Consider the following 12,189-nt stretch of genomic DNA (forward strand, 5'->3'; position numbering starts at 1 on the left):
TTTTATCATCTCATTTTGGAAGGTGGGGGAATGAAGGGACTCAAGAGCCCCTCAATTTATTCAAAGGGGATTTAAGCCTGAGCAGGGGACTGAAACAATGCCTCACCAGTAAAATATCCTTGCAGGAAAACGTCCCAGCCACTCAGCAACTCTCTCCCTCTCCTATTAAAAGCAATATATAATTAAGAGCTAACAATTAATACTAGTTTCCAGGTGCCTGAATCTCAGATTGATGCCGTGCTAGGTTCTCTGCTGGCACAGCAAGTTCTCTGCTCGGAGCAGTGAGGGGCTGGGATGGCCAAAACCACAGCCTGGAAACCCTGCCTGGGCTCTCCGTTGTGCACTGGGATGTTCTTTTGTGCTGAGTGACAAAGACCAGCAGCAAAGGGCTGGGGTTCAGCTTTCCAGAGACTTAATAAAGATAAACTGTGCTGGGGGGGGATGCAGCAAGCACTGAATTCATAATTAAGTGTTCTGCCGACCTCTGGCCATCCTCTGCTGCGATTTTCCTCTCAGAATTCGGAGGGAGGAAAGCAAAGGTCAGCACCCCAGGCAGGTTTGTTGGCTCATCCCGCTCCATAAAATACATCCAGGGTCATTTTGGGATGAGATGCAGCACTCCAAAAGGCTCTCCCAAGCACCCACATCCTCCTGAGTCAGTCTGGAGAAGAGGATCAGCTTGGAGCTGGAGCATTGCATTAAAGGTCAAAGCCAGCAGCAATTAAGGGCTGGGTGATAGGAAATGGGAGAGTCCAATAGGAAAATGTAAATGAGCCTCGTGCTTTCTGTACCAATATCCTGCTTTTCTTCCTTCTCTGCATTCACTTGAACACAGTTCTAAGAGGACTTTTAAACATTTTACAGCAGTGCCTACCATGCACAGAAGGGCTGAGCTTCCTCCTCACACCCCTCTGTTCAGATTTGAGGAAAAAGCAATTCCAGAGTTTTGATGTATTTTGTTTTTCCCTCACTATTTTTACCCTTCTTCCTTTTTCCTTGAGAGTCTCTAGAAAATGCTGCTAAACTGGGAGCTTTGGCATCATTTTGTAATATTCTCTCCTTTTTTATTCTTTATTCTCCCCCATTTACTCCAGCAGTTCATATATTTGAGCTTTCCATTGCAAGCACAAAGTCCCAAAACACTTTTCCTACTGGGAGTCAAGGCCCTTATCTGATATTATGGCTCCAAAACTGATGACCTAATAAAACAAACCCACAAAATGTTATGAGAATTTTTTGTTTGTTTGTTTTAATACTTTCTAGGCTATCTGCCATATTTAAGCTTCCATGACAGAGGAACAGGAACCAAATTTTCCTTGAGGTAAACCCACTTTTATTTCCTGTGTGTTCTGTTGTCCTTAGTGAAGTCTGGGAAGAGATTAAGTACCTGCAGAGAATTGCCTTTTTCATGACAATAGGTATCCTAAAAACACGAGAATAAAAAGTTATGACTGTTGACTAGAAGAGTGTTTAGTTTGTCCTTTTGCTCATTTTTATTTGCACATTTTAGCTGAAATTGCAAACATTTAGTTGAAAAAGAAGAGGAATGTTCCTCTTGTGGTTTTCCTCCAGATAACAAACTTACATCTGAAAAATTTCCCTGATAAAGGGATTGTGACTCCATGGGCAAAAGAGCCATTCCTCATAGGTGGCACAAACAGAAAGCCAAAATATATTGAATCAAGATCCCGCATTTCTAATGGCTTTGGGTCAGAGTTTCGGGAATATTCAAGCCTGATACAAAAAAAAAATCAAATTGTCTGTTTGGCGTCAAAGGAACTCGAAGACAATGTGGTTCCACATTAGAGACCTTCCCCTCTTTAGATATTTTTCAGGGTGAGCTCTTGCCCTCCACCATGTGGCCACCATTTTTAACTGACAACAATAAGATTTTGTTTTATTTTACATTATAAACTCGCTAACTGGAAAGTTGCTACTAATATCTATCTATCTATCTATCTATCTATCTATCTATCTATCTATCTATCTATCTATCTATCTCTATATCTATATCTAATATATCTATATCTATCTATCTATATCTATATCTATATCTATATCTATATTTATATCTATATCTTTATATCTATATCTATATCTATATCTTTATATCTATATCTATATCTATATCATCTATATGAAAAAGCATAAAATGAGTCCATCATCATTCCATGGCAGTTTCTCAAGTTATGACAATGAAGAGCTGATGAAAGTCATTGTGTGTGGAAGGAGGGTTGTGGTCTGACATCACTATTTTGCACACTGCAAGTCACAGGAATAAATGCAGGTTTTCTGAATGCAGTCAGTTGGAAGTAAAGCCACATTTCCCCAGTAACATGTCAGGAAAAGGCTGAAGTCCAAGCAAAAAAGATGCAATAATTCAGATTAAAATGCAGATAAAATAAAAGATCCTCTATCAATCATCAGATGCAGCTAAAATAAGTTACTCTTAAAGTATGGCTTGACAAAAATCTGTGTCTCCTGGCCTGGAAATAAATGTCTGTGCTTTCTCTTGACACTTAGAGAGTCTTCCCAAAGTCTGGCAGTTTAACTTTTTATAGGCAATCATTATTCCTTGGAAAAGTCCTATGTAAGGGACATTATCTCACAATTCTCTGCATAATTGGCTGCTTGATAGGTCTTGAAGAACAGCAAATTTGAAGTTTCTGTCAGTGTGGTGTGCAAAATTGATCACTCAGCACAGTTAGTTCACAAGTGAGAATCCCTCTTCTGTCTCAGATTTGCAGAATGTGGTTGAAAATAAATAATTTTCAAGTCTTGAGAGCCCAAATGCATTTTGAAATCAGATTGGGGTGAGCTGCTCCTGCAAAGATCTTCTATTTGAATCAATTTGTTCAAGAACAAATTTGGGCCACACAGTGAGAACTGCCATTTGCCTCTTTAGATTTAGTTAAATATTTTTCTGCTTTTTTAGATGCCAAAGCATTTTTCTAGGTTGTTCTATTGGTGTCTCAGCCTGCCACACTCTGTTCTATGAAAATTTTATTTCCCCCCCCCCCCCTTTTTTTTATTTCTCCAGTCAGGCAAAACCATTTAAACTTTGAAGGAAAAATAATTCAGTCTCTTCCTACTTTGCAATTTCTGAAAACCATTGCATATTTTCTATTCCCTTTTATCCGAGTCACTAATGAAAAACTTGAAGGGTACCAACCATCCCTGGCAAAACCCCATTTGAAACGTGCTTCTATTGTCACAGTGAGCCATTTATTTCCTAACCAGTTTGGAAAACATGTCACACTAGTCTTGCCAAGAAAACATCTCCCCAGCTTGTTTATGAAGATGTTAAACTTGCTATTCTGCCATCCTGCTGGGGAAATGGCCTGCTGGGTTTGAAAGTCTTTCTCATTGTCTGGTTTGATCAGAGAAGAACTTACATTAAAATGCAGATGGAACCAGCTGTGGAAGTGGCTTTGGGGAGAAAAAGAAAAAAAAAAATTATATCTGCATGCTTCTCTTTGCCTGCTTGTGGGGGAAAACATTAAATTCCTGGAAACTGGAAGTAACAACTCGTTCATTTGATGTTTGCTGCATCAACATCAGGTGAATTACTGTTCTCTCTATCTGCTTTTTCAGCTGGGAAAAATGTATAAAAATCTAGATGCTGATGGGAGATCAAGATTTTTTTTTTTTTTCCTCTGGTTCTTGGCTCACAGAGGTGACCATGGAGTCTCCACAGCACAAAAAAAAAAATGACATGGAATGATAAAAGTGACCAGGCATGCCAGCAGGGTCTGCACCAGACACAGGCACTGCATCTACACAGCTCTCTGAGTGATTTAGCTTGGAGGAAAACTTTAAGGCCACCAAGTTTATTTACAGTGCACCAGCGTGAATGGGCCCTGGTGAAACCAATCAAAGAATAAATGCAGCAGCAACTGCAAAAACCCAAGGCAAACCAAAGGAGCTCTCCGCCTGCTTGACTGGATGATAAAAGCTGAATCATGCTCTGTGCACATGTTCTAGACCAATAAAATCAAAGCTATCAGAAAAAACAAGCCACAGAGGCCCAGCAAAACATGACATTTCGCTCCAGATATTTGCAAATCCAGAAACACAGGGTTTTTTTTTTTCCCCCAAACAAAAAATGAGTGTATAAATCCTTCAGGTTGAGCACGAAATTAAAATCTCAGGCCTTCCCTGCTGTGTGTGGGGCACCTTGGGTGTTTAAAAAAGCTGAGAAAATCACCTCAGGCCACCAGCAGCATGATCAGAAAGTGGTGACACTGTTGGGCATCACTGAAATTTCAGTAGAAGTGCTTCCACACATCCTGAAACATTATTTTTCTCTGATATGGTTCTTATAAATCTTTTGATTGGGACCAACACTGCAGCGTTCTCACATTTTTCAGTGTGCTTTTCCTGTTTCTAGGCAGTATTATTTTTATGTGGCTCAGGGGTGGTATTCTTTTTTGCCTGAAAATATGTTTGTGGGGAAAAAAAACAACACACAGCACCCCACCAGCAATCACAAATATATTGGAGTGTAGCACGTTAATGACTAGATGGGTAGTGAGTTTCAGCTGGAGAGTCTGAGAAGTTATTTTAGCAATGAAAGTCATTTTTCCTACATTAATCATGAACTTCTTCCACAGGTGCAGGCCTTGATTCCTCTGCTCTTTGCAAATGTGCAGAGTCGTGTTTAATCCTTTGTCGACATCACCTTATAGGTGCTCGTATCTATAAAACCGAACAGATTTGCAGATTTGGAGGTTTATGAGCTGCCTCCTGACCGGCCATGTGTGATGCTATGCATGCGAATGGATGAATAGTTTTATGCACTGAGGCGTGTTTGAGTTCCTGTTGATTTCACTGAGTTACTGACGTGAGTAATGTTGATTATCTGCAGTTTTTCTGGACCAGAACCTCACAGAGCAGCGGATGCACAAAGGCTGTGGCACTTCTCAGTGTGCAGGCAAAGGGATTCTGAATGTAAAAAAGTGTTAATCACAGCAGATTTAGGTATTTCTCACAGCACACTTCACTTGTTGACACAATTTAGGTACCAGCTGGATTATCAGGTACCATGACACAAGCAGCGCGAATTAACAAATTAAATTAAATTAACACCCAGTGCAAAACTGATCAAACCCAAATCTGAGCTAGGGGACCCCACAGCAGAGGAGCTGAACTAGATGACCCTTAGGTTCCCTTTCCAAAAATCGTTCCATGTTTCTAACTTTTTCCTTATTTTTACGCCGGAGCAGTTTGAAACTTCTTGTTTCTTACCACCAAAATTTCTGTCAAGCCCATTTCCATTCTAACCTGTTCTCCATGTTCCACGTTTTTCCTCGTAGGCTGCATGTGTTTAAAGTAATTAGAAGATATTATTAATGGAAAGATGTCTCGAGATAATGGTCTCCTGCAGCAAGGCAAATGCCAAGATGACATTTGTTAGAGCAAGGCACATATATCCAGGGACATTCTTCTGTCTCATGACTATTTTATTTTTTTTTTCTTCCCCTGCTATGCCAAGCCATTAATGATGCAGATTTTGCCCTGATGTGCCCTGCTCCAGGAAGTGGCAGTGACTCTTTGTGCCAGTGGAAAACTTGGTCCCAGGAGGGGCTCAGTGGCCTTGCAAAGCTCTCATTAATAAGAAATTTGTGTTTCTTTCCCCTGTGACTCACAGTGCCAGGCTGGGCAGAGCTGGAAGGAAAGGTAAGCCACCTATGAAGCACAGGACTGAGTCACTTAGCTCATTTGCTGCTGTGATATTTTGCCTTCCACAGTCTTTAATTCTCAAGCTTTTCCTGATTAATGGAAAAGCAGACTTTAGCCATTAACTCGTGATTTTGTTAACAACCTCCTGTGGCAATATTTTATAGGAAAAGGTTCCAGAGCAGCCAGGGTAGGCTACTGCTGTGTGACTTCTTTATGCTTTAAATGCTTTTTTTTCAGAGCTATTGATCATGTTTGAGACACCCATCCTGTTGTCCTAATCTAAAGAAAACAAACAAACAAACAAACAAAAAAAGTGTTTTCAAAACTGACAGAACAAGAAGGACACAGGAATTGTCTGTTCTGCTGAGTGTGATGTTGCCTTTGGATTTCCTGCCCAGTGGTGAAAACCAGAAGGAAGTTAAGCACAGAGGGCTTGACTTTGCCATGTATTTTAATAAGACTTTGCTCCAATCTTAAAATTTGGCACTTATTTTAAAAATGTAGGATCAGAACCAGGAATTCAGCTCCTCGTTTGGGTGTCTAGGGGGTGGCTGCAGTGGAAGTTTTTTTTTTAAAAAGGCTTAGGAAGAGGCCTGTGAAGTGGCCACACACCATAAATCCCATCACAAAATCCAGATGCATGTTTGCCTCCCTAAAACTTTGTCATGGACGGGATCATTTTTAGAGCTATGAGAACTGGCAGCATCTGAATGCCTGCCACTGAATAAACTTGTAATTGTTAAACAAAGGTTTTTACTTTCCCCAATAAAAAAATACACTTTAAGTTATAAGTGTGTCTGACATCTGAGGAAGGTGGAGATAAACAGCAGATGAAAAAAAAAGAAAAAAAAAAAAAAGAAAAAAAAGTTTATGACTTTTTATCAGCTGTTAGAAATTATAAATTTTCTTCATCTCTGCTTATCATTGACACAGTATTCAGGAGAAAACCCAAAGGGGGTTAAGAAAAGCACATCCTGTGTGATAAAAGATTTTTGGAAGGAGCTTTGAAATCCTGACACAATGTTTGCACAGAGATTTCCTCACTTGTACACTAACAGCTCAGCCCATCAAACTCAGTGTTCAGTTGTGGCTGTTTGTGACTGAGTGGTTTAAAAAGTCTCTGCAAATACATGTCAGTGGCAAATTATAAGTAAGAGCCAAACTGATTTTTATCATATCTAACAGGCACTCAAAACACAGAGATAACCTCCCCTAAAAAAAATAATTTAAAACAACCCCAAACAAACAACTGATTTTGTGTTTTTAATGGTAAGTGTGAATAAAACTAACAGCTCACGGTTAGATTGCACCTGAATTAGTTACAGATGTTGTGAACATAAGAAAACTCTGCCAAAAGACTCAGCAATTTCCACTAGGTGGCATCCAGTGACCGTGTTTGGGCCGCCTTATCTCCACAAAACCTCTCATTCATACGGCAGATAAAGAACTGCATTATTAATTTATACCACTGCATCCACTCTACACCTAATATTTGTTTAGCCAGCTGCTTCCTCTAATCCTCCTTAAACACCATTGATTGAAATCCTAAGTATATTCAGAGGCTTTTTTAATTTTTTCATTTTGCCTCTTTTTTTATTTTTTTTTTTTTTTTTACCCCAAAGAACATTTTGTTACCTATGAGTTACAAGCTGCCTTTTCAAGAGCAGCACTGTGTGCTACAGTTCCTACCAGAGGAGACAGAATGTCTAATACTTCCTCAAGAGCAACAGAAGCAGCTTGTCATATGAAAATGACTTTTTTTCCTTTCCCCTCCCCACAAAATTTTTCATTTCCATAGACTTTGAGCAACGAAATACACTGCCAGGTTTACAATGAAACAGAAATGCTAAATATTTCAACTTCCAGGGATAGTTTAAGCACTGCTTCAGTGAAAAAGCAAATGAAGAATAGAAAACATTAATTCCAGTTTTCACACCTTAATCCCCACAGTGAATTGGAAAACTTTTAATATATTTAAATGCAAGCAATTGCGAAGTCTCTCTCCAGCTGAGGATCTCAAAGCACCTTTTAAAGGGTGGTCCATACTGCTTCCAGATTTTCTACCGAGGGGCAAGGAGATTAAGCAACTTCATTAAGTATTGATAACAGCTCTTTTGGCTCCAGGCTGTGACCAAGAGTGGACAGAAATATTCCTTTTGGTCACATATCAGCATAAAAATCATAAATTTCGGGGACCCATATTAGAAAACACTCTTCTTACCAACTTTATCAGCTGCAATGCAATAGAAACCCTCCATCCTTTCCAAGCCTTTGTACTTCTCTAGGGGTTTTTTTGGTTGGGTTTTTAGGGTTTTTTGGTTTTTTTTTTTTAGTATCTTGGGTTGTTTTAACCAGGCTCACTGTCACTGGGGGGAAACGGAACCCTCTGTGTTTGTGATGAGAGGATGCTCTGCTGTGAGCCCCTGACGGGGACATGGCACTGGACAACACTTCTCTTCCTGATGGGCTTTTTCCTCTTCCTTATTGGAATCTGCTTACACATTTGGGAATCTTATCAGGAAGACTGGCAAAATTTCAGCGAAGACTGGCAGTGTCTTCATTATTACATTTACTTTTTTTAACTTGAAAAAGCTGCTCTCTACCTCTCCCTGCCCCCCAACTTCACCCCAACTGTAGTGTTGAAAAGCGCCACAAGCTGTTTTTATTTTTTAATGCTTGTTCTCTCCTGCGTTCTTCTTCCTGCCTCCCTTTCCCCCTGGCACTCACACAGGCAGGTGTGTAAGGGTTGGGGTCTCAGGTGATGCACTCAGAACAGCTTTGCTGAGCTGCGCTTTACAGGACTGAGCTTTTTGCGGCCCCACCAGACCCAAAAACGCCGAGAAAACCAGAACTGCCTGTGGACTTCGCCTCCTGCATGCCACACCTTGGCATGGGACAGCCTGGTCCCTTCCTCACAGACCCAGGGGTGGTTTTGTTGGCTGTGATCTGCCTTTCCCCACGTGCTGAAAATACCCTGTCTCCAGAATCCGTGTTTATTGAGAGGGTCTGTATCCATAGCTACACAGCCTCACTTCATCTGTGCCTCCATCCACCACATCACACCAGCTCCTGACAGAACAACAGGGCTCTTTCCACCTCCCCTCTTCCCACTTTCAGGCATGGAAACGTAGACATAAATACAAATTCATTGCTATTAGTCGCCCACAGGGTTCTCCTGAGCACGCTGCCAGGTCCCCAGAGCCTCCTGAAAATGTTGTATCACTTACACGACACCAGGCACCGCCGTGTATGGCAGCACTCTCTGCCCCGAAAGACCCCAGCAGCAATTAAACCCTCACTAATTATACACAAATAGCCATAAACCTCCTTAATTCAAACTCACAAAAGCTCTCCTGGCTGTCTAAACCTGCCACACAGGGAGTTTTGCCATGGAAAAGGTTTTGAATGGCACCTCCCTATGGGTTTGACCCCAAACCCCAAATAAACAGGCAGATAAAATGATGGGAGCTGTCACAAAAAGTGCAGCTAGGTCTGTGAAACGCTGAGGTGAGTGGAGACGGCACAGGAACCTGTGCCAAGCGTTATTCAGGCTTCCCCTGACAATAAATAGCCAAATATGACATCAGCATGTAACATATCACATCTTATCAGAAATCTTCCTGCCTCTAGCTGGATGGGCAGTACTTTGTGCAGATTCTGCTCCCAGTCCTTGAAATGTTTGTTCAGTCTCCCACACTCTTTCTCCCTACGTCCTAAAAACTCCTAAAAGCATCTGAATAGATGGAGGAAAAAAACCCCAAAAACCAACTTCACTTTAAATACTTTGATTACTTTAAATAACAATAATAATTTAAAAAAGACAAATCCCATAGGATTTGAAGAATAGAGAAGGAGAAGAATAATCCCATAGGAGGAAGCCACGGAGCAGAAGTATACGACTTTTTTGTCTTTCTGCAGCTGCAACATGATCCCTCCTTTGGTAACACAGAGCTCTTAAAAGTCAAAGACACCGAAGTTAGCCAGTTTCAATCCGTCTTTCACCCTCGCCCCCCGCCTCAGCTGCCAAATTAGAGCTCCCAAAAATCCCTCCAAGCGCAGGCAGCCCTGCAGCCGATGCCACAGGCTCTGCTTGCGGGGTCTTCCCATCCGAAAAAAAAAAAAAAAAAAAAAAAAAGCAACCAAAAAGAACTTTCGCAAAAGTTTGATTCTCTTTCTTTTTCTTTTCTTTCTTTTTTTTTTTTTTTTTACCTTGCGCGAGTTGAGAAGATGCTCTCGGGACTCTCCAGCAGCTGGAACCCGGAGGGCAGCGAAGTGCAGGAGGAAGATTTTGGTGCTCACCTTAAGTCAGAGTGAGTGTGTGAGAGTGTGTGTGCGTGCCCCCGTGTCCCGAGTGTCTCTTTGTGGCTCTGGGTGGCACAGGACCTGATCCGGGGAAGAGAGAGCCACTTTCTCACCGAGAGGAAAAGAAAAGCAACACGTCATGAGTTAAGTACGCCTCCAAGATGTCTTAATTACAGCCCAACGTGCTTCCATTCAGACCCCAGGAATGAAAAGGGGGGGGAGAAAAAAAAAAAAAAATAAACCCCGCACGGTTTTTCCGCTGTCGCTCACACCCACCCCCGTCCCACCCTGCCCTCTTCTCCCTCCAGGTCCCTGTCCTCGCCCCTCGGGTCCAGCCCGCCCAGATCCGCACCTAAAATCTAAAATAAGCCTCTCTCAACTCCACGCAAGTCCTGAGCTAAAAACTACACGGGACTTGGAAGGGAAAAAAAATAAAAAAATAATTTAAAAAAAAAAAAAAAAAAAAAAAAAAAGGAAAGGAAACGGGGAGAAAAGAAAGAAGTTTTTCGTGTTCCCTCATGAAGAGACCATTGAATTTAGGGATTTAGGGTGTGTGACACCCTGAGAAACACGACACTTCTGACCACTTGCCTCTGCCCGCTCCCAGCCCCCGCTCCTTTTTTCACCCTCCACGCTCCCATTAACTCCGGGGTGGAACCCGGGTTTTGGACATCCAGAAAGGGATGCAGGAGAACCGGAGTGGGGATTGCAGTGGGGTGGAAACAGCTGGACCGAACAGGATCCTCTTCTGTTCTTTTCTTTTACCCCCAACTCCCAGCAGAATTACGAACCCAGGAAATGAACCCATCTCTTCTCATTTCACCCCAAAACCAGAGCACACCTTGCTCAGGGCACTGGCATCACTAAAACCCCAGCAAACGTTGATCCCAGGACTTTATGGAGTTTCTAAACGCCACCACCCCAGTCCAAAGCATTCCTCCAGCATCAAAAATTTCTGTTATTGTTGTCCACATCACGGGACACACAGCCCCAAAGGGGCCTGCTAAAATCCATGGTGTATGTGGCTTTAACCCCCTAAACGCCACGCCATGAACAGCACACGTGTCGAATCTCACACCTTACGAGTGGAGGCAAAAGGTGTGGATGTCGTTGTATCTCTGAACGTGTCTAATTTTAAAAAGCAACCAATCGAAACCAAAAACCCCAAATCAAACAAGAGCAGATTAAAGGAACAGGGGGGAAAAGGCCGAACCTTGCTGATGTACTATGTTGGCAAATTTGGGCTCAAATAATGTTATTTTTTTTAAAGCAGGTGTTGCTTTCCTCCACTTGAGAGAAATTAGGTTCTTGACGCCTAAATCTCCCAACAGCAGTAGGAAACAAATGTGGAGCTCTTAACCTCTAAAATTTTCTCGATTAAAAAGCACAGGTGGTCCAGCCAGCTTGGTCCCGTGGATTAATTTTGTCCTTTCCCCTTTCCCCCTCCCTCCCTCCCACCCTCTCCTTCCCCAGCGCCGGGCAGAAGAATGTGTCTGTGTCACAACCCACTCCGCAAAATCTCCAACATCATTTTCCAGCCTGGACCCCGCCAAGCTTTTATCGTTGTGGGTGTCAAAGTCCCAGCCCGCACCATCAAAAGAGGCTGCAGCCCATCAATCCTGCCCAGCCAGGAAATGCCAGAGCCTGACACATCCTGGAGCAGAGGCACATCAGAGGGGATGAGGGGACAGGGGCTTCTCCAGCGTCACCCAGCCGGGGTCACCGCTGCTGCGCCTCCCCGGCGACTTCACAGCACAGCCCGCTGGAAGGGAAAATAAAAACCCCAACAAAACAGGCCCCGGGAAAATAAACACGGGCCGTGGAATATCCTGCGGTGGAAGGGACCCACAGGAGTCGCCGAGTTCACAAGACACCCCGACAATTCCACAAAGAAGTATCTGGGTTATCAGTTTGAGGTTATTAACAAAATTAATTCAATTATTAATAAAATTGCTGGGAAAAGAAGAGAAAAACAACACCAAAAAAGGTGCTCAGTGCTCTTCTGCAGTGTAAAATACCGAGGTGCAGGTGGCCCCAGGGGAGGTGTTCAGGGACCAGGGATGCTCGGACACGGCCGGGGGCTGGGTCCCCATCCCCTGGGGCTCACTCCGGCCTGGGGCACCCCGGGGGTCGGGCGGGTCCTGCCCACCCTCCTGGCGAACGGGGGATGCTGAGAGCCCCGGGTGGGGCCGCACCGGCCCCTCC

General features: G+C 42.9%; 1 long non-coding RNA gene across 1 annotated transcript; it reads left to right on the top strand.

Annotated features, from left to right (window-relative positions):
- Positions 1–5,648: 5,648 nt before the first annotated feature.
- LOC148219558 (uncharacterized) lies at positions 5,649–11,895 on the top strand. Its single transcript, XR_015799519.1, has 3 exons — positions 5,649–5,679; positions 9,902–9,992; positions 11,458–11,895. It is a non-coding gene; the product is annotated as an uncharacterized LOC148219558 (long non-coding RNA).
- Positions 11,896–12,189: the final 294 nt, after the last annotated feature.

This window comes from Sturnus vulgaris, chromosome Z (genome assembly GCF_052056855.1).
Source record: "Sturnus vulgaris isolate bStuVul1 chromosome Z, bStuVul1.hap1, whole genome shotgun sequence".
In the NCBI taxonomy this organism is placed as follows: domain Eukaryota; kingdom Metazoa; phylum Chordata; class Aves; order Passeriformes; family Sturnidae; genus Sturnus; species Sturnus vulgaris.